We start from the raw sequence: 20,232 nt of genomic DNA, 5'->3' as shown, positions 1-20,232 counted from the left end.
TTAATTCAGCCCTCTTGTACATAGGCATTATGATTCAGTCTTTCATTACACGCTCACTTACTATTTTTTCCCAAAGAATCTCTGCCTCATTCAGTGCACAGGATGGAATTGCTTTGGGGATGAATCAGGGTCATGTAGTGAAGGAGATTTGTCTCTAGGGCCCCCACTTCATTTGTTGTAGAAGTTGAAAGTTGTATAGTGAATGAGGCAGGGGATTTTGGGAGCAGAAAGGATGATCTTATAGTTAAGGCAGTTGAATGCTGCCCCAGAGAACTGGATTCTATCCCTGCCTCTGCCAAATAGCTCCTGTGTGATGCCAGTTAAGCACTTAAACCAAACTTTTCACTGTGTTCTATATTTTCTGAATTCCTTACTTTAGACACTGAGATTTGATTTGCAGAAGAGCTGTGAGTCAAAGTGAGCTGTGCTTTGAACACATAAAGTGCTACACAATGCTACATGCTCTAAAAAGCAAGTCCTAGGTGTCTCTTATTGGGTATTCAAAATTAGTGAATACTCTTGACTGTTATCTTTGTGCTTTGCCCTTTCATCTTTAAAGTGGAGATAATACCATCCCCTCTTTTTGTAGGGGAGCTGTGAAAATAAATGTAGTGATGTTTGTGAAGCACTACACAAAAGGCCATGCGGTGATTAATGTCTGTCTTCAGAGCAGCATTTGAATAGTGTTCAATAAATCCATAGGACCACACATTGAACAATAAGAAAACAAAATATTGAATCGTTCATTCAGTGACCACTATCCATCCTGTGCACTCAATGAGGGAGGGGCCCTGTGGAAAAAATAGTAGGTGAGCATGTAACTAAGACTGTATCACAATGCATTCACACAAGGGAGCAAATTAAGTTTGCACAGGAAAGCTGTCTCCACTCTCTGGCTTCTCATGTGAATCCCGATCTCCTTGCTCAGGAAAGTCTTAGCTTCACGTTTCCAGTCTCCCTACCCAGTTTCTCCCTTCATGTTTGGGGTCAATCTCCACCTCCTCTCTCAGTCCCAGTCTCCTTGCCCAGCCATTCTCAGGTGCCCCCTTCCACCTCCTCAACTAATATGCATCTCTCCTCCCTACCCCCACAGCCCCTCCAATCTTAGTTTTCCCTCCCTCTCACCTTCCCAGCTCTTTGCCCAACAAGTCCTAGTTCTCCCTCTGCACCCCAACTCCTCATGAAATTTGTCTCCTACTCCTCCTACCCCACCAGTTCCTAGCCCCATCAGTCCCAGGCTTCCCCCTCCCTTAGCTTCTTGTCCCAATCTATTCCTCCTCCTCCCCTTTGTCAGTCTCTTGTCCCATCTTCTTCCAAATCCATCAATTTCATTCTCCATGATGACCAAGCAGCAACATGGTTGACAGTAGATTGGAAAACAAGAATTCCATTTTGCAAAAAATGTTTGAGGTTTTGACATTTGTTTTTGTTCTGTATCAGGGGAAAAAAATTGTTCCTTGCAAAATTTTTCATAGGGGAAAAAATATACAGATGAGAGAGAGACTTTGACTTTTAAAACAATTTAAATAAAATCAGTACTAAAATCAGTCCAGAAACACAGTAAAAACAAGAAAATTAACTACACATTCAAAACCAATTGCCCAGCCCGAACAATAAATGCATTTCCAGTAGCCTGCTACTGAATGAAGGGCACCAGATCATTTATCAGAGAGCAACACTGCTGTGTATCCAATAGTCCAGGGCACTCAGCTGACATGTGGGTGACCCTGTTTCAAGTTTCTACTCTGCTTGATTAGTTCCCTAAACACTGGGCTACAGAGTCAGCTTTTCTTATTGAATCTATGCCACTTTATATACACAATTAATGTCAATAGTGCCTAAGAGAGACTGACTCTATAGCTCAGTAGTTGGGGCACTCAGCTGGGATGTGGGAGACTCTGTTTCAAGTTTCTGCTCCAAATCAGCCAGAGAAGGAACTTGAACTAGGCCTCTCATATCCCAGCTGAGTACCATAACCACTGGGGTGGGAATCTTTACATTCCTTTTTACCCTGTCCCTAAATTCCATCCTGAACTTTTCAGATGAAAGTTTAGTCAAAACTGATCCGATTTCTATGAAAAGTTTTGGTTTTGACATATCAACATTTTTCACCAAAAAATTTCCAACGGTCTATACTTGAGAATACACTGTTCCAGTGCCTGACCCAGCTCAGAACTACGATTGCAGGGAAGTCCTGCTAAGTCCTGGATGGAGCATGCTATGTGTGCACAGAATTTTCAAGGAATTGAGCTGTGAAGTTCTAGCAAGTCTACACTGATCATGTGCAAACTGTGATTTTTTTTTGAAAGGCTTATAACTTGGCCAGAGTTCCACAGGGAGAGCAAAGGGCATCTCTCTAACATAAAGGGCACACCTGCCAAATTTCAAGCCCTGCTGCTCGGGGGAGTGGGTATTATAGCATCTCAAAGAATAGATCACCAGAATTTTTTAACATGGGCAAACCACATTTTTTTCCTAGTCTTATTCTAAGAAATGGCTGGACCATTTTGGCTGAAATTTTCCAGAATATTTCAGTCTGTCTCAGGTATAGAAAATTTCAGACCAAATGGTTAAAGTTTGGCAAAGTTATTAGCAACTGATCTTATAATGGGAAGTGTTGGGCAATACTATTTATGTGCATTATTATCAGTTCCTCCTATAATAATAAAAATTGACCTCTTTGCATCTACCCGACTTTCCTTCCTGTTCTATGTTAGGCAGTTGTAGATTCACCTAGTTTTATGTTAAGTTAAATAATAATAATAGAGGTAATTCACAATGTTTTCTGAGCAATTAAAGTCCGAATTCTGCAAATAGGTTCATGCAGGCACTGTTCATTCCAATGAGGTTCTATGTAGGAGCACTGTCCCTCTTGTATACACCTCATTCTAAGTGCATGGCCTTAGATTGTATGAGGAACTTTGGGAAGGGGTTGTGTTTTAATATATATCTTTCCTGACTGAGGCTTCTGGGAGCTACTATAGCACAGATTGCTAACAATAGGCATGACTTAACCATTGTTGAAAGTTTACTCCAGAGCACAAAAAGGAAGTAAAACATTTTTGAAAATTGATGTGTAACTAGAAGGATCTCCACCACTTAATACTTGCAGGCAGAGTGGAATGCCACACTTTGACAGTGAAATTAACAATGCTTTTCTATTTGAATTTAAAGTTCCCATCCATTTAATCTGTCTTTATAGTGCTGAGATAGGGTCTAATGTATATGTAAATACTTTGCATAAAGGATCACATCTTCTAGGCTTTTTGCTTTGAAAGGAATAGATATCTTGACATTGCAGAAGAACAATAGCTTTCTTTAAACACTTAATAGTATCTTGAAAATACTAATTACTCCAGTCCCAATCATGTATTACTCAATTACTTAATTTTAATAACATACAAAATTATCTCTTCTAGCAAAAGATTTAAAATGTCCTTCCTAAATATGCCTATGGCCTAATGCAACATATACTTACAGATATATAAGTCTTTCAGAGCCTGATCATACAAACAATTAACACGGGGGAGTCATCTCATTGACTTTAATGGGCCTATTCATGGTTGTAAAATTAAACATGCACATAACTGCTTGCAGGATAAAGGATGTACTTTTTCTTAATCCATTAATGACAGCAACTGATACTATTTTTGTAATATTTAAAGACAAATGGAAATGATCACCCTTTTAATTATTACAGAAGATGGTCTACAAGTTTTTGAAAATGTGGTTATCTTCATTGACTAGGGAGTTTGGATTACTGGTGAGCAAACCACAAAACATTGGATAGTTCAGTTCTCTGATTAATCTAGACCAGTGATTCTCAACCAGGGGTACAGATACTGCTGGGGGTATGCAGAGGTCTACCAAAGGGTACATCAACTCATTTAGATATTTGTCTAGTTTTATAGCAGGCTACATAAAAAGCACTAGTGAAGTCAGTACAAACTAAAATTGCATACAAACAATGACTTATTTATGTGGCTCTGTAGACTATGCACTGAAATGTAAGTACAATATTTATATTCCAATTGATTTATTTTATAACTATATGGTAAAAATGAGGAAGTAAGCAATTTTTCAGCAATAGTGGGCTGTGACACTTTTGTACTTTTATGTCTGATTTTGTAAGCAAGTAGTTTTTAAGTGAGGTGAAACTTGGGGTACGCAAGACAAATCAGACTCCTAAAAGGAGTACAGTAGTCTGAAAAGGTTGAGAGCCACTGATCTAGACCTTTTTGCTTTGTCAGCTGTGCTAAGAATCCCACTAGTACAAGTTGTCTTGTGAGACATGCTATTTCCTAGTCTAGTAGATTCAGAAATACTGATAATAGCCTTTCTATTGTTGTTCTGTCTGTTGTAGCCAAAACCCTAAGTGGTGTGTGTGTGTGTGTGGTGGGGGATCTGAGTGAAAATGAAAAGCAAGCAAACAAACCCAAAGCAAACTGACCTTTTTGGAAGCGAAAAAAGGTGAAGTTGAAGTTCAGGTGAAGTTTTGGGTCTGCTCTTCTATTATCTAAACTGATTCACTATGTGCTGTTTGGACATCTGTCCTGGATAGTACTGGTATTTTGGAACCTGTCAGCTCAACAGCTGTTGCTAGTTCTGGTTTTTACCCTCATGCTCCAGGAGTGGTTTTGGATACTCTCAAGACATTTGATACGGTATCAGTAGCTAGGCATTCTAAGGAGGTCCTTCAGTGCACACTGGAAGGGACCCACAACATTGTTGCCTTTTGTCCCATCTAGAAGGAGAAAACTTAGCAGAGCCAGATAGTGGCCTGGAGTTTTTTGTGTGAACTTCCAGTAAAGTTTCAGAGTCATTTCAGAGAAGAACTCCAACCTGGGAGCTAACAGAGTGTAGCTGACTGTGGTTAGGCTAAGCACCTTAATGTGGGGCTGGAGTGCTCCTGTGGGATAAGGTGTGTGGTTTCTCTGACCAGAGCCAGGCTAGGGAGTTCTCAGGTGTAACAAAAGCAAACCTGTTTGCACAGTTATTTTGAGTTCTTGATTTTTAACCTTACGTGGTAGGAATGCAGCAACCAAGGAGTTTTGCCAAGTCTGTGTTGTTTTAGTTAAGCCAGAAGTCCTGAAATAAAGCTGAAACCCAAGGAGGATGGGATGGATGGATATTTAAACCTCAGTCCCCTATGAATTCTTTCTATAATAGCTCAGGCCGTGGGCCTTCCATACTGGCAAATAACAGGCCACTGTCCATCTTTATCCATAACAAATTCACTTAAACAAGAACTTTGCTGCTCATACTGTCTTACAGCAAAACAACTTGGGAAACTGATCAAAATATTATATATCACATACAAAGGGCTTTATCCTGCACAAGGATGACTGCAGATTGGGTCAGGCTTTTCATTATTATTTATTAGTTGTATTGTGGCGGCGCTTTGGAAGTCCAGTCATTGACCAGGATCCTATTGTGCTGATAATGGGGCCCTGTGCTGTTCTCTATTTGTGATAGAGACAGAGGAATCTGTATCTGCACAGGAGTGGAGGTGTGTTGAATTCTGTCCTCATTCCTTGGCTCTAGAGAAGCTTGTCTGTGGGATTTCAGTTCCAGGGACTGTGGTTAATACTCTGCTTCTTCTTAAACCCCTGTGGGACTGTATCAACTTTCACTGGTTTGCTTCTAAGTGTTGAGGACAACCCCTGAGGTTTGATTGAAATGGGAGTCCAAGCTAGATGTGGCTGGTGAATCTTTGGCAGCAGCAGGGCTTCAAATGGAGAGTGGGAGTGGGTGCAGCTTCTGAAGGGAGAAACACCATTTCCCCTTGATAGAAGAATTTCTAGGAAACTGTGAATTAGAACTTATTTCCTCTCTCCCTTCCTGGTTTATTTTGGAATGGCTCCAAGCAATGATTTTTTGCATTAAGGGCGTGGAATTCTACGGGGATTTCTTTTCACAATGTGCTTCATTATTGGTCAGATGATGAAACAATCATCACAGTGGAGATAGTCACTGACCATCTCTTTCATGTGTTCTTGAGACTATCCACATTTCTAAAAATAAATAAATAAATCTAAGCACTTTTAAAATCCTGGTGCTGAAAACAACGCTTGCTTTTAGAGATAATCCCCAATGGAATGACTTTCAGCAGAATAATGCTTTGTTTTTTTTATTGATAGGTTTTAGCTACTTTATGCCTCTCTGCTCACATCAACCTTGTTATTTTTTTTACTTTACAAGAAAGCAAACAGCCAGCAAATCTTTTCCACAGACAAGTCAATAGATTTTAATACTTTCTTGTGTTTTATTTTCAGGAAAGTTCATGTGGAGAGGTTGGGCATGAAGCCAGATTGCCTGGAGGTAATTCCTAGAGCTGTGGTACACTAACGACTTCTGTGAGCAAATCCCTCCGAATGGTAAACACACTGTTGCTTGTCTATTGAATGTGTATTCAGCAGAGAGAGGGCTCATGAACTGAGATGTTCTCCCTCCATGCACTGCATTCTGCTCAGATCCTATACTGGAAGAGAGTTAAGTTGGGGGAAGATGAGCATTGGTAGGAGGATGGTTTTTGAAGGTTTTAAAGAAGATAATACATAGTAACATCATGCCATCAGGGACAACAGAGTGAGATCTTGTGGGTGGGACTGAAAAAAGGACATTGATTGATCATTTAAAAATTAGTGTATTAAGAAGCTGGTGATCTAGCAGCTGGATGGGGGAAATGCACAAGATCATTTATATTTGATATTTTAAACATTTCTTAATAAAAATGAGTGTGTAGACATTCCTGTGACATCTAGCAGGACTTTTATTTCCTATAAACGTTTATGTATAAAACTGTAAATGCAGAGGAACCAGACAGAGAATCTGCAGCTGCCCCTACCTGCTGAAAGCAACCAAAACAGGGACTGCTGTCCTGGAAGGGAGGGGAGTAAAATGGGGCTCAGCTATCAGCCTGGTATCTCCAGAGCCAGAACTACGAAGGAAGATTGCCTCACACCATGGGGCACTAGGACCCAGCTAGCATCTGCCCTCACCAGGTGGTGGTTGGGTGGAAAATTGCTGAGAACAACCAGCCAGAGACTCCAACAGAAGTAGCCAAAGCAGGGATCTTCAGACATTCAGAGAACTTTCTACAGGTTTGATTTTTCTCTCCCCTGCGGTGATTGGCTGTTGATGCCAGTCTTTGCCTCCCTCACAGTCTCTTCATCTCAGCATCACTCTGCACCTGCATCTCCTACCGTCTTCTTCCATGCCGTATCCTCGTCCCCATCCTTCAGCATCCCTCTGTCTTCACTTTTATTAACATTACGCTGGTATGCTCCCCAAAACAACACCACTCAGCATCCCCTCAAAAAACCCTCCCCAAACCTAGCTACACCTACCCTCCAAAATGTGATGAAACTAACATGATGTTTGCTTGTCATCACAGTGATCACTTTGCTTGGTGTGTTTTATACTCCTTCCCCCATCCTGCATCTGTGTTATCTATTTAGATTTAAGCACTTGGAGCAAGGACTGCCTGTCACTCTCTGTTTGTACAGTGTCTGTCACAAAGGGGCTCCATTCTTGGTTGGTCCTTGGGCATTACCAGGGTGACCAGATGTCCAGATTTTATAGGGACAATTCAGATATTTGGGGCTTTGTCTTATATAGGCACTTATTACCCCCCCCCGTCCCGATTTTTCACACTTGCTGTCTGGTCACCCAAGGCACTACTGTAATAAACATGATTATTAATAATATTTCATGACATGCAGGTAGTCTCATTTGACTTCAGTAGTACTGCTCGTGTGTGTTAGCAGCATGATGCTCGTGGATTGCATAATGAGAAGTCTGTTTTATTTATTGCATCTAGCCAAGTATTGCAAACTTTTTAAAAGTCTTGTTATGTCTCTGCCTGTAAACCAGTGAACTGCGAAGTTCCACCAGGATCACTTCTTATTTCTATTGCCATCTAATTTTGGTTCAGTTTGCTGGGATGGGAACCTAATCATTTACTTTTGTTTTTCTCAGTTTTTCTAAAAAGTATGTTTGCCAAGATTGCCCCCACAAAAGACACCCTACTATAAATCCTTTACAAATAATTAGAAAAAAATCCATTTTTCTGAATATCAACAACCAAAATATAGAAATCTCAACTACAATTGGCTTTGGCACAAAATCTCAGTGCCAGATGACTCAGCTATGATTTCCCTCTGAAAATTGCTCCTTCATGTCCAGTACAACGTTATTTTATTTCCTTCCAGTCTGGTCACACCACATGGGATGTGGTGTGATGTGTTGTGGGCTCCTTACAAAATCTTAAATCTGTTGAAGTTAAGATGCATGTTCTGTGGTCACTGCTTTAGCAAAAGATGCACTGTGAGGAGGAAAGAGTGGGTGCTAGCAATCTTAAAAATAAAGAATTTATGTTGGAAATCCAAAAGTGGGGCAAGAGCACACAATTCTACCCACATTTACTTACTTCTGTGTAGTGCATTTTGGTTTCTGCATGGTTTTTATGGCTTCATCCTCTGGTTCATGAATCTGATTTTAGGCAGTATTTGTCTATTAGCCCATCTATTTTTTTTTCTTATTGAACCCAGGCAGTAAATGGTCTTTCCTTCCCATACTGAAGTTTGCATGAGAGCTAGCGAGGTTCGATGGTGTGGTGGTAGGGGGGAACGTTCAGTTCAGCGGAGATGATGGAGGTGATATTTGCTTGTTTCTTTTCTAAACAAGGTTTGCAATCTGGGGGTCTTGCGAAATCCTTGGCTGCTCCTTAATTCCAATGTGGACCTCACCATTGTCATCCATGCTTTTGTGACCTCTAGATTGGGTTATGGCAATATGCTCTCAGTGGTGCTGTTCCTGAAGGCACAGCTAGTGAAAAATGTGAAACTGCTTGATTTGCAAGACTGGGTAAAGAGCACATTACACCACTACTGCAATAACTGCATTGGCTTCTGTTTGTTCTTGGTACGTTTTATGGTAGTGATATCCATCTTTAAAGCTCTATACAATTTGGGTCTTAGCTACCTGCGAACTGCCTTTCGCTTTCTATTCTCATGACAGCTGTGATCAACATGCTCACAATCATGGTCTTTAGGAAGTCTCTAGACTTCAATATGTGGGAGATGATGGCAAGACTCTAGACTTTGCTTTCCTTCATTGGTCCAATAGCGTTTTAATCTATTGCTCTTTAGAACAGCGTAAAGCTCATCTGTCCTTTGTAGCATGATTGGGTGGTAGTCTCAAGAAGAGAAGTGGATAATATTAAGACAACAATTAAGACATTGTAAAACAACTTTGTATCTGTAAACCGTTATTCTATTTGTAATCCTTCTGCCTGTCAGAGTTGGTAACAACAAGGGCCAGGTTCAGTATCCAGGGGTTCCATTTCAATAACATAATGCAAAACTGTCTCAAGCTCCCACCCAATGACCTGGGACAATTACATACCACCCCTTGGGTGCCTTCCCCCTCGCAAGCACAGAATCTGAGTGTAGCAAAAGCCTTTTAATAAAGGAGGGAAACAATGCAGCATTATGTTGGGGAAACACCACAAACAGGATTTATAACACAAACCATGAGCAAAAGACCCACACCCAAGTAAGTTTAGCAGTGTCCTTTTCTCCTTTCCCAGCAGCCCAACAGTCATCCCACCCACAGTTTCTGACCTTGTTCAGTGGAGCCCCTCCTGAGTTCAAAAGTTCATCTGCAGAGTTTATCTCCCCCTGCCTGGGTGGAAGTGGGGGGGGTGTGTGGGGGAGGTATGGGGGGAGCATCTTACATGCTCCACTGCTTGGGTTGACAGCTGATTGCCATGCCTCTCTGTGGGTTTCTGCTGCAGTCCTCACTGCCAGCTGCTCCGCTCCACCAGCCACCCTGCTATCCGCTCTGCCAGCTGCAACTCTCAGCTATCTGCTCCTTTCTGCTAGCCATCCTGCTAGCTGCTTGCCAGCTTGTCTTCAGCCCACCCACACCCTTAACACTGCTCTCCGTGATCTCAGCATTTGGGCAAGCAGTCCATCATGCTTGGCAGGGTGGGTGTGCTCATGCAAACAAGATCAGCCCCTGAAGTTCTTTTCCACAGCTCACCACCAAATGTCAGGGTAGAGCCCATTCCGACTCTGCTTACATATTGATTATATATTTAAATGTGAGTGAATTTATAATAACATAAATGTCAATCTACTAAGGGAAATAGTTCATTTGTGATGTACAGACTTGATTAAAAACTGATATTTATAATTGCAAAATTTTGGATTCCACAGACAATTAAGAAAAGCACATGCAGAAAATAACATTTCATGGTTTCAAACGTTAGCAACCTGGTGCTCAATTTTGCTGAGAGTTACAGATGCCTCATAGAATAACATCCACACTAGACTGATCCAGGTTCTATGTGATGTATAACTAGCGCTCTAGAACTAGCATGGGCTAGTGTATAGAAAACTGGACTGAGATTCAGGAGACCTGGATTCTCTTCCCAGCTCTGCTACTGGCCTGGTGGATGACAATAGGCAAGTTACTTCTCAAGTGCCTATATTTACCTCCTTTATAATGTGCTGTAAGATCTATAGGTGTAAAATGCTATAGAAGAGCTTGACATTAATATTGTTAGACAAGAGGGTTATATCCATACTACTCAAATACAGAAGAGTGTACATTATGCCCTCTAGAAGACTGGGCAGTTACATATTCTCTAACTTACATGGATATGTCATTTGATTAAGGGGAAAGTTTAATTAGTTTAGTTGTTCCTGATTCACATCAATATTAGTGAGAGGATAATCGGAACCATTGCCATTAAGAAGGTAGGTGGGAACAACAGGAAGGAAGTAGAATGGAGAGGGAAGAAGGCTTAGTGAATTTAAAAGATGACCTTAATCACTCTATATTGTGTAATACATCAGCAAAATTATAGAAAGGACTCAGAATAAACATACTGTGGCAGATCTTTAGCTGGTATAAATGATCAGATTTATTTCAGAGGATCTGCCCTACATGAGCTGAGGATCTGGTCCATTATTTTTAACCTGGCTGCGGATTAGGGATCTGATGGGTGAAGATATCAATCTATTTGTGAACTGTGAATTTCTTGGGACCTGAACTGATCAGGAATTTTTACACAAATGTCTATTTTTTTTAAAAATGGAAAATGCAGTTTGTACAAAATCAAAATTTCCTCAGGAAAATTTCAATTTTGCAGACATTTTTCCATCAGGAAAATCAAAACAAAATATTTTGTTTCAGGTTAGTTCAACATTAAACATCGTTTTCAGCTGTCTAAGGAGCCATGCTGCCTCATGGGAGTTGTAGATGATTCATGCCCCCATTTTTGTCCTGTGAGCTGAGTTTCTTCATCAGAGTAGCTCTACCACGATGCAAGGTCTTCCCTCTGATGACCCCAATGATGGATCATGGGAGATATAGTGTGACTAGGGATCCCAGCCCACTGGAACAAATGAGGGTACAAAGCACATACACTGCAACTTCCAGCAAGCTCTATCACACTTTGGCAGATGCAATTTAATGTCAAGCTGACTCAACCTAATATGAAACATTTTGATTCGGATCAACACTGAAACAAAACATTTAGATTCAGGTATGGTGAAATATTTCAGCTGAAAATGTCTAAACATTTCAGTTTGCCATTTTAGAATTACATCTTTTTCAGAACTTTTCATTCAGTGAAAGATTGATATTTTAACCTTTTCATCCCAATTAGGGACAAAAATAAATGTCAAAATATCAGAATTTCCCACCAGGGAGAAATTTAGATCTTTCACTCAGCTCTAATTGGGAGTTAATTCTCAGAGGTTCTAAATCTTCAGTTTTCAGCTTGCACCTATGCATTTTTATTAGTAACACTGAATCACACAACTAGTTCTCCCCCTCCATCACTTTCAGTGAGGAGCAGCAGCATTTTAACAATTTTATTTCTGCAAGCTGGGTGGCTATGAAAAGGGAACCTGTTTGCACATTTTTAGGATTATCTGATTTTGTGAACACTGATTTTTTTTTTCCATAGACATCCACTGACAGATATCAACAGGTAACGTGTTGTTTTTCCCCAGCTTTCACTTTTGCTTTGTAATTAAGGTGAATGGGAATTAGTTTTTATTCCAGAAAAATGCTGTGAAAGATGTTTTCTGTAAGCTTTAGTTATACTATAGAAGTATGCTAAAATGAGTAATTGGATTGAAGTTTTCTGTTGCCTTTAAAAGAAGGAAAATATATTGATCTCTCTAGTGATTTTTTTTGTAACATAAGTTTGTTTATTTATTTAAAATAAGTTCTTCAAAATCAGCACAGTTGTTACGGTGCAGACATAAAATTGGTAATTGGGCACCTGGGAACAATAAACCTGCAGACATAGCCTATTAGTGGACATTTGAAAATTTTGTACTGCTATGAAAATGCCAAATTTTTCAGAAAATATCTGTTATTAGGTAATCATATCTTCTTGTGCATCCCAGATTTGTCCTTCTGACTCATTCTGACAATAATTTAAGTTTAATAAGATTAAAAAAAAGCAAATTTGGAGGAAAAAGGTGTAACAGGTCAGTACAAAATCTGATGTAGTGAAATAGTTCCTATGTACAGTAGATAAACTGGCATTTCACTATTATGCAAATAAGGCTGGCAGAATTTCTGCTGCTCTCACTCTCTCTTGCATCTAGATTTATACACATTGACATACCTTACCAGTAAAATCTCAGGAACTTTGCATACTTCAGTGCTCTCTGATGATGTCATGATCAAGTAGCTAAGGCCAGCAAGGAACTATTTCATTATAACATGATCAAAGGGAAGTGGCAAACACACAGATATTAGTATTCAAGAATGATGTGACACACAAATAGGGAAAATGACAATTTCAGAACTTGCCTGCTTTGGAGAATTCTGGGGCTGCTGGAAAGCACTTTGCTCGAGGTGCCCCTTGCATTGGAAGCAATATGCTTACCTTGAGAGGACTCCTCTGTCCTTTTTGTAGATAGGCACCAGCGAGGATTACCCAAAGAAGTAATTCTTGAGGGTATCACAGATGGAAATGTTTAAGCCTAGTAGGGGTAGCTGTCTCTGGAGATTTGGGGTACCATTTTTGTCAGATACGGTCCAAATGCTCAAATACTCTTCTGAGTCTATCACTTATACATGTCCTTCAAAAGACGTTCATCACTTTCTGCAGTATGATATTGTGTACTACATTTTACTATGGAACTGGAATCTACTGCACAGCACATATTTGTACAGATATGCAGACTACCCGTTGAGCCCAACAATCTAGCCAACTTTCTATCCACTTTTATTGTCCATTCATCCAGCCCACACTACTTTAACTTGCCAGCAAGAATACGGTGGGAGACCATACCAAAGCTTTGCTAAAGTGAAGGAATAACATGTCCACTACATTCCCCTCATCCACAGACCCAGTTATCTCCTCATAGAAGGCAATTAGGTTAGTCAGGCATGACTTGCCCTTCGTCTAATCCATGCTGACTGTTCCTGATCACTTTCCTCTCCTCTAAGTGCTTCAGAATTGATTCCTTGAGGACCTGCTCCATGATTTTTCCAGGGACTGAGGTGAGGCTGACTGGCCTGTAGTTCCCCAGATCCTCCTCCTTCCCTTTGTTTGAAAGATAGGCAAGCTACATTACTACTTTTTCAGTCATCTGGGATCCGCCCCAATTACTATGAACTTTTTCAAAAGATAATGCCAATGCTCATGCAACCACGATCCACTAACTTCTTTAAGCACCTTGGATGCAGTGCATTCTGGCCTCATGGACTGTTGCTCATATTCAGCTTTTCTAAATAGTCCGAACCAACTTCCTTCTACGCACAGAGGGCGGTCACCTCTGTCCCCATATTTGTGCCGCCCAGTGCAGCACTCTGGGAAGCTACCCTTGTGGTCATAAATGGATAGGTAAGGTAAGGGTTAGAGTTCTTTTACCTGGAAAGGGTAACAAACACCTGAGCAGAGACCAATCAAGACTGGATTGTTAAAATCAGCGGGCGGGAATTTTGTAACCAGAGGTCTTTGTTTTTGCTCAGACTGTGAGTAACAAGGTTCTCTCCTAACTCCATCTTTATCTTAAAGTTCTTTCTAAACATCTGGTAAGTACCTCACGGGAACGCAAAGTTAATTCGGCTATGATGAATCTTTGTAGTGTATTTGACCTGTATGTGAGTTTGTTGGCTGGTTTAGATTGGGCTATCTTTAAATCAGACGGTTTTTTTCCAATCTTCTTATTAAGGCAAGAGCCTGTATTGTTTTTCTTAATGCAAGATTATTGTTTTAATGTTTTCTTTCTTTTTTGATATAAACTTTTTCTTTAAAAACGTGTGGAAGTTTTTTTCCTAGGGAGGGCAAAGGGAAGGGAAAAGCCAGGCTTGTGGGCTTTTCCGTATTGCCTTTCAGGGAAGGAGCAGTGCTACGGGGCAAGAGACAAAGAATCATCTCTGTTCTCTTGGGTTGAAGTTTTTTTCCTGTTACTGCTATCGGAGCAGACACGGGGAAGGCAAAGCAAGCTGTTGGCATTTTGCACTCATGTGCCTGAGGGTAGTAGAGATGCTATCGCTTGGGAAGGCAGAGAAACGGTTTGGCTGGCAAGGCCGGGGAGAGAGGGGAGAAGGGATTTGTTCCCCTGCTTTTTAGCATCCAAGGGATTTTGGAATCTGGAGGTCCACCAAGGAGGGTTGGGGACACAGAGAAGAGGAAAGAGGGGAGTCAGGCCCCTAAAGTAATTACCGTACTCTGACCGGGTGGCGCCCAAATACCAAGCTGGTAGTGAGCTTGGGGGAGTTTCAGGTTATAGCCCCAGACTTTTTGGAACGCAAAAAGTCCAGGTTTGGGACAGGACCAGATATGTGGACGTTTAAATTCAGGGTTCTGGGACTGGGAGGTCTGAATTACCACACCCTTGTTCAGTATGAAGACAGAGGCAAAAAGACACATTGGATTACACTTAAGCTTTTTTCCACATCCTCTGACACTAGGTTGCCCTCCCTCATGCAGTAAAGGGCCCAGACTGTTCCTTGACTTTCTTTGTGCTGAACATACCTGAAGAAACCCTTCTTGTTACTAACTCTTCAAATCTTGCCTAGATGCACTCCAGGTGTGATTGACTTACCTGATTTCACTCCTGAGCCTGAGCAATATTTTTTATAACTCCTGCTCTGGTCATTTGTCCAAGTTCCACGTCTTGTAAGCTTCTTTTTTGTGTTTAAGGATCAAGGCAGGATTTTCACGGGAAGCCAGCGTGGCACGTGCCATATTTAGGAGTCTTTCTACACATCAGGATGGTTTATTCCTGCCGAACCTCAATAAGGATCGTTAAAATATAGCCAGCTCTCCTGGACTTCTTTCCTGCCTCAATGTTATTTGTCCCAGGGGATCCTTGCTCATCAAGTTCCTTGAGGAGTCAGTCTGCTTTTCTGAAGCCAGGGTCCTGTTTCTGGCTGCTCTCCTTTCCTCCTTGTGTCAGGATCCTGAACTCGACCATCTCATGGTCATTGCCTCCCAGGTTCCCATCCACTTTTGCTTCCCCTACTAATTCTTCGTTATTTGTGAGCAGCAGGTCAAGAAGAGCTCTGCCCCTAGTTATTTCCTGGAGCAAGTGCTGGAGGAAACTGTACCCAACACTTTCCAAAAACTTCCTGGATTGTCTGTGCACCATTGTATTGCTCTCCCAGCAGATATTGGGGTGATTTGAAGTCCTCCATGAGAACCAGGGCCTGTGATATAGAATTTCTATTAGTTGCCAGAAGAAAGCCCCGTTCACCTCATCCCCCTGGTTTAGTGGCCTATAGCAGACTCCTACCACAACATCACCCTTTATGCTCACACTTCTCAATGTAATCCAGAGACTCTCAGGTTTTTCTGCAGTTTCATATCAGAGCTCTGAGCAGTCATACTGCTCTCTTACATACAATGGAACTCCTCCACCTTTTCTGCCCTGTCTGTCCTTTCTGAACAGTTTATATCCATCCATGATAGTACTGCAGTCATGTGATTTATCCCACCAGGTCTCTGTTATTCCAATCACATCATAATTCCTTGACTGTGCCAGGACTTCCAGTTCTCCCTGCTTGTTTCCCAGGCTGCTTGCATTTGTGTATAGACTCTTAAGGTAACTTGCTCATCGTTCTGCTTTCTCAATATGAGGCAGGAGTCCTCCCTCTTGCGCTCTCCTGTTCATGCTTCCTCCAGGCATCTCACTTCCCCATTTACCTCGTTTGGCTTAGTTTAAAATCTAGGCAGACAAACAATACCATGCAGTCATGAAGTGCACTAGCTGATCTGAAGCTGGATTTAGCACAAAGTGGTGTAACTATTTTAGAAATTTAGTGGTGATTGGATCTGGAATAGGTTTAAGTGAATTTTTGGGTGCAAGGCCAAAAAAGGATGAGTCTGGATTTAAAGCTACAACAATTCACAGCTGTTGTGAGATTTTTGGAACTTTCGTGGTGGAATTCTTGTAAGATCAGCTGCTGTTGTGAGATTTCCACCTCTTTCCAAACTGGAACCAGAAAATTGACCCCCTCTCAGTTTTGATCTGACTGGGAATTTGAAGAATTTCAGATCTAAATTTATGGCTTTAGCCTGTCTCAGTCCTATTAGAAGTAAAAAATAAATAAAAGGCATATGCATAAATTTTGCAAGTGTGGAAAGCATCTCCTCATCAACTTCCTAGGGGGGAAATCATTATTTTTAAAAAGATCCACATGATCATTTAAAAAAAATCTCTCTACCTGGCCCCCAACCTTGTAGGAATCTCCCAGTGGACCTAAAAATCTACAGAATTCTATTATATCTTAACAATGCTACTGATATGACATGTTGTAATACAAAGTTTCTTATTTGAAACATAAAAAGTTAAATGGAGACATTGATATTTAGATCCATAACAGTTACTACTAGAACTGATTAATGAAGCTGTATTTGTATCTTTGCCATAACTTGCAAAAATGTTTTACAAACATCATAAATCCTGCTGCTAGTTCATTAGTCAAAATCCCAAACAATAATGACTTTTATAAGAATTTTTATATACTATCTTAGGCCTGGAGCTGCAAACTTTAAGTCCTTAATTTAAACAGAAGGCTGGTGTAGTCATTAGTTTGGTATTCTACAATCCCAGATAAATACTATATAATTTGCTTCCCCCATGGTGCACATGAAGCAAATAGTGTGCGGTAAACAATGTACTGTAAAAAACCATAGAAACACTTCTTACTGTTTTGCAATGGTTCCTCCTTGCAAATACAAAATGTAGAGTATATCTGATTAAAAAACAAAGTAAATTAAGCAAAGTACATTAAGCAGCTATGTACAAGAATACGATTGGAGTATTAGGGTTATTTGGATAAGGTCTTTAGCAAGTGTTCCGCAGAAGATCAGATTAGATGATCATAATGGACCCTTCTGGCCTTAAAGTCTGAATCTAAATCTTTGTAGTCTTGTATTTAACATAAGCAAATTAGGAAAGCACACCCCTGTTACCATTTAGTTATATTTCTAGTAGCTACATAGAAAAGCACTCATCCCAGGATCTAGGAACAAACTCTTAAAGGTACAGTTCATACATTTTGATTGCTACATTGTGATGCTGTCACAGACTAGACTTGTCTCTCCTCTCTTAGATTTGATATAACACCATCTTCCTACATTTCTGTTTTTTAAAGTTGCATTTTATTGCATCTTGACATTTTAATGTTGGTTTTCAAAATCTTGCAGTGACATCAATTTCACTCTTTCGCTTTTTGTGTGTTTTTTCCTTTTTGTAATACAGTCTTCCATTATTTTCTAGTATAAAGTCAGAACTGTGACAGCTAAAATGAACACAATTTCCTTTTAAAATTTCAGAGTTGTTCTGGAGGTGGTGATGTTCAGAGTATTTTGAAACAAAAAGTTAATACCAGTGAATTTTCTAGTCTTTCCATGGCAGAACACCGGATGCTTGAAGCAATTAAAAGTCCTGCATTACCCCATAAAGGAGACTAGATGGCTTTAAAAAGTGTCTTTTGGTTAGTTTCTTGTACCATGACAGTGTAGTCTGGTTGTTAAGGTCCTACAGGCTGTAAGGTACAGCACATAACTTACTGGCCTTCATACTGAGTTTTGTTGGGTATACAGCCCTCTTGAACCAACTCTGCAGTAATGAAAAGAACCTTCTTTTCCTCTTAATATCTGGTTGTGTGTTCTGTAGTGCATAGCCGTATAGTGATCACTTATCTGTGTAAAGCAGACTGTAAACAGTTGCTCTTTTTCTAGGTTTTAAGACAAAGCAAGTGAATGCATATTAACAACAACTAACTAAGTTAATATCTGTTGTAGTGTAGTGGTCTGTGCTCCAGTACATTGATTTCCACAGCATAGTGCTTTCCTGTTTAAAACTTTGGCTTTATCAGATCTTTGTGAGTCAAGTAGACATTCATTCAGATAAAGAATGTAATTCACTGGGTGAACAACCTTGTGACAGATTTTTTTGCACAAATTATCTGGTGCTTATCTGGATGTAAGAGAAGGTTGCTTTCCATTTCTCTTGCTAACTTCATATGTATTCCCTCTATTAGTAGAGTGCAGAATTTGATTTGTTTGGATTATAAAGCTCTGTTTAAGATTTGAAGTGTATGAATTGACATAATTGGGAGGTATTCTGGACTGAGAATAGGCAAGTGTAATTCTCCTGTTAAAGCAGACATGTGAACAAACTTCTCATAAGTTGCGGAAGATACCAAGCAGGAGCAGGTATGAACAAAACTAAATGACTTTTCATTGATGTGTAGCCACATTTTATAAATGATTTTTCTTGCCCAGTTGCATTCCTAAATGATCATTCAATTAGGAGCTCATTGGCAAATACCAAAAAAAAAAAAAAAAAAATCCATAAGAAATTTTGTGCTTGAAATTGTACATTGATCAATTCCACATGCTCATTATTAGTCTGCTCCAGTTCCCACTTATGTCAATAATAGTGGGGATTGGATCATCCCCTATTTCTATTCGCATTTCATATAATCAGTTTCTAACCATTTCTTTTTGTTATACAAAAACCCCCAACCAATCATCACTGGAGTTTTTATGAATGTTGAGTCCAAAGTATTTTCCTTAAAATGTGAGCTACTTTTTTTTCCTTTCAATATCCCGATTGCTCATCCTAGATGGTGATTGTAATTTATTTTTCAAAACTAGTGTAGCCTCTTTCTTCTCCTCCTACTGGATCATCTCATGGAAAAATTATATTGACATTTATTTACCATGAAGAGAACCTTACCCTTCAAAATAAACTGCCACCCAAAATGGTTTCCCACTCTCCTCTTCACTGTGTGGGTTCAGAGAACATATGGGTCAACAGTGCGTGCACATCTATACAGCACTTGAAAACTCCAGTAATGATCATTACAACAGAATAGCAATAGTAGTCCATAATCACTCGTAATTTTTAATCCTTTGCTTCTGTTTACAGAAAAAGGAATGTTGATTTGAATTCCAATCCTGGACTTTGTGTAGATATGATCAAGATGTGATTTGATATTACCAGTCTACTGTTTTCTGAATGCCTCTAACTACAGATAACAGGCTCTCAGAATGGAAGTTGAATATTTTCCTACCTCTGGTGATCTAAGGGAGACAAACTTGTTAGTTCCTAACAGTCTCATTTTCAGTTTTGCTTCATATCTCATTATTGCCTGCTAATTTCTCTCCCTCTGCTGTTATTCCATTGTTGTTTATATCTGTACTGTGTTTTGAGATATGTTTGGCATGAAAAGATGGTATATAAAATGTTTGTATTGTAGATATAGGCCTTTAAGATCTTGTACAATTTTTAAAAAGATAATAGTTGGTAGCATTAGTTGAGCTAGACATAGAGTTCAGGACAGAGTCACCACTTATATGGCACTGATTTTTCCCAACCCAGCTGAACTTTAGGTTCAGTATGTTAGGAAGCATTAGGAAATGGATGGATAACAAGAAAATATCATAATGCCACTATATAAATCCATGGTATGCACTCACCTTGAATACTGCATGTAGTTTTGGGTGCCCCATCTCAAAAAAGATAGATTAGAAAAAGAAAGGTGCAGAGAGAAGGGCAACAAAAATTATTAGAGATCTGGAGCGGCTTCCATATGAGTAGAGATTAGAAAGACTGGGACTCTTCATTTTAGAGAAGATGACTAAGGGCGATATGATAGAGGTCTATGAAATCATGACTGGTGTAGAGAAAGTGACTAGAGATGCATTATTTACTCCTTAATGTAACACAAGAA

General features: G+C 40.0%; 1 pseudogene; it reads right to left on the bottom strand.

The window, feature by feature from the left end:
• Window positions 1–13,183: 13,183 nt before the first annotated feature.
• Window positions 13,184–18,071, bottom strand: LOC142046533 (uncharacterized; annotated as a pseudogene).
• Window positions 18,072–20,232: the final 2,161 nt, after the last annotated feature.

This window comes from Chelonoidis abingdonii, chromosome 3 (assembly GCF_003597395.2).
Source record: "Chelonoidis abingdonii isolate Lonesome George chromosome 3, CheloAbing_2.0, whole genome shotgun sequence".
NCBI classification, from domain to species: domain Eukaryota; kingdom Metazoa; phylum Chordata; order Testudines; family Testudinidae; genus Chelonoidis; species Chelonoidis abingdonii.
Note: the sequence above shows the minus strand (reverse complement) of the source record. Positions and strands in the feature narration are given on the sequence as shown.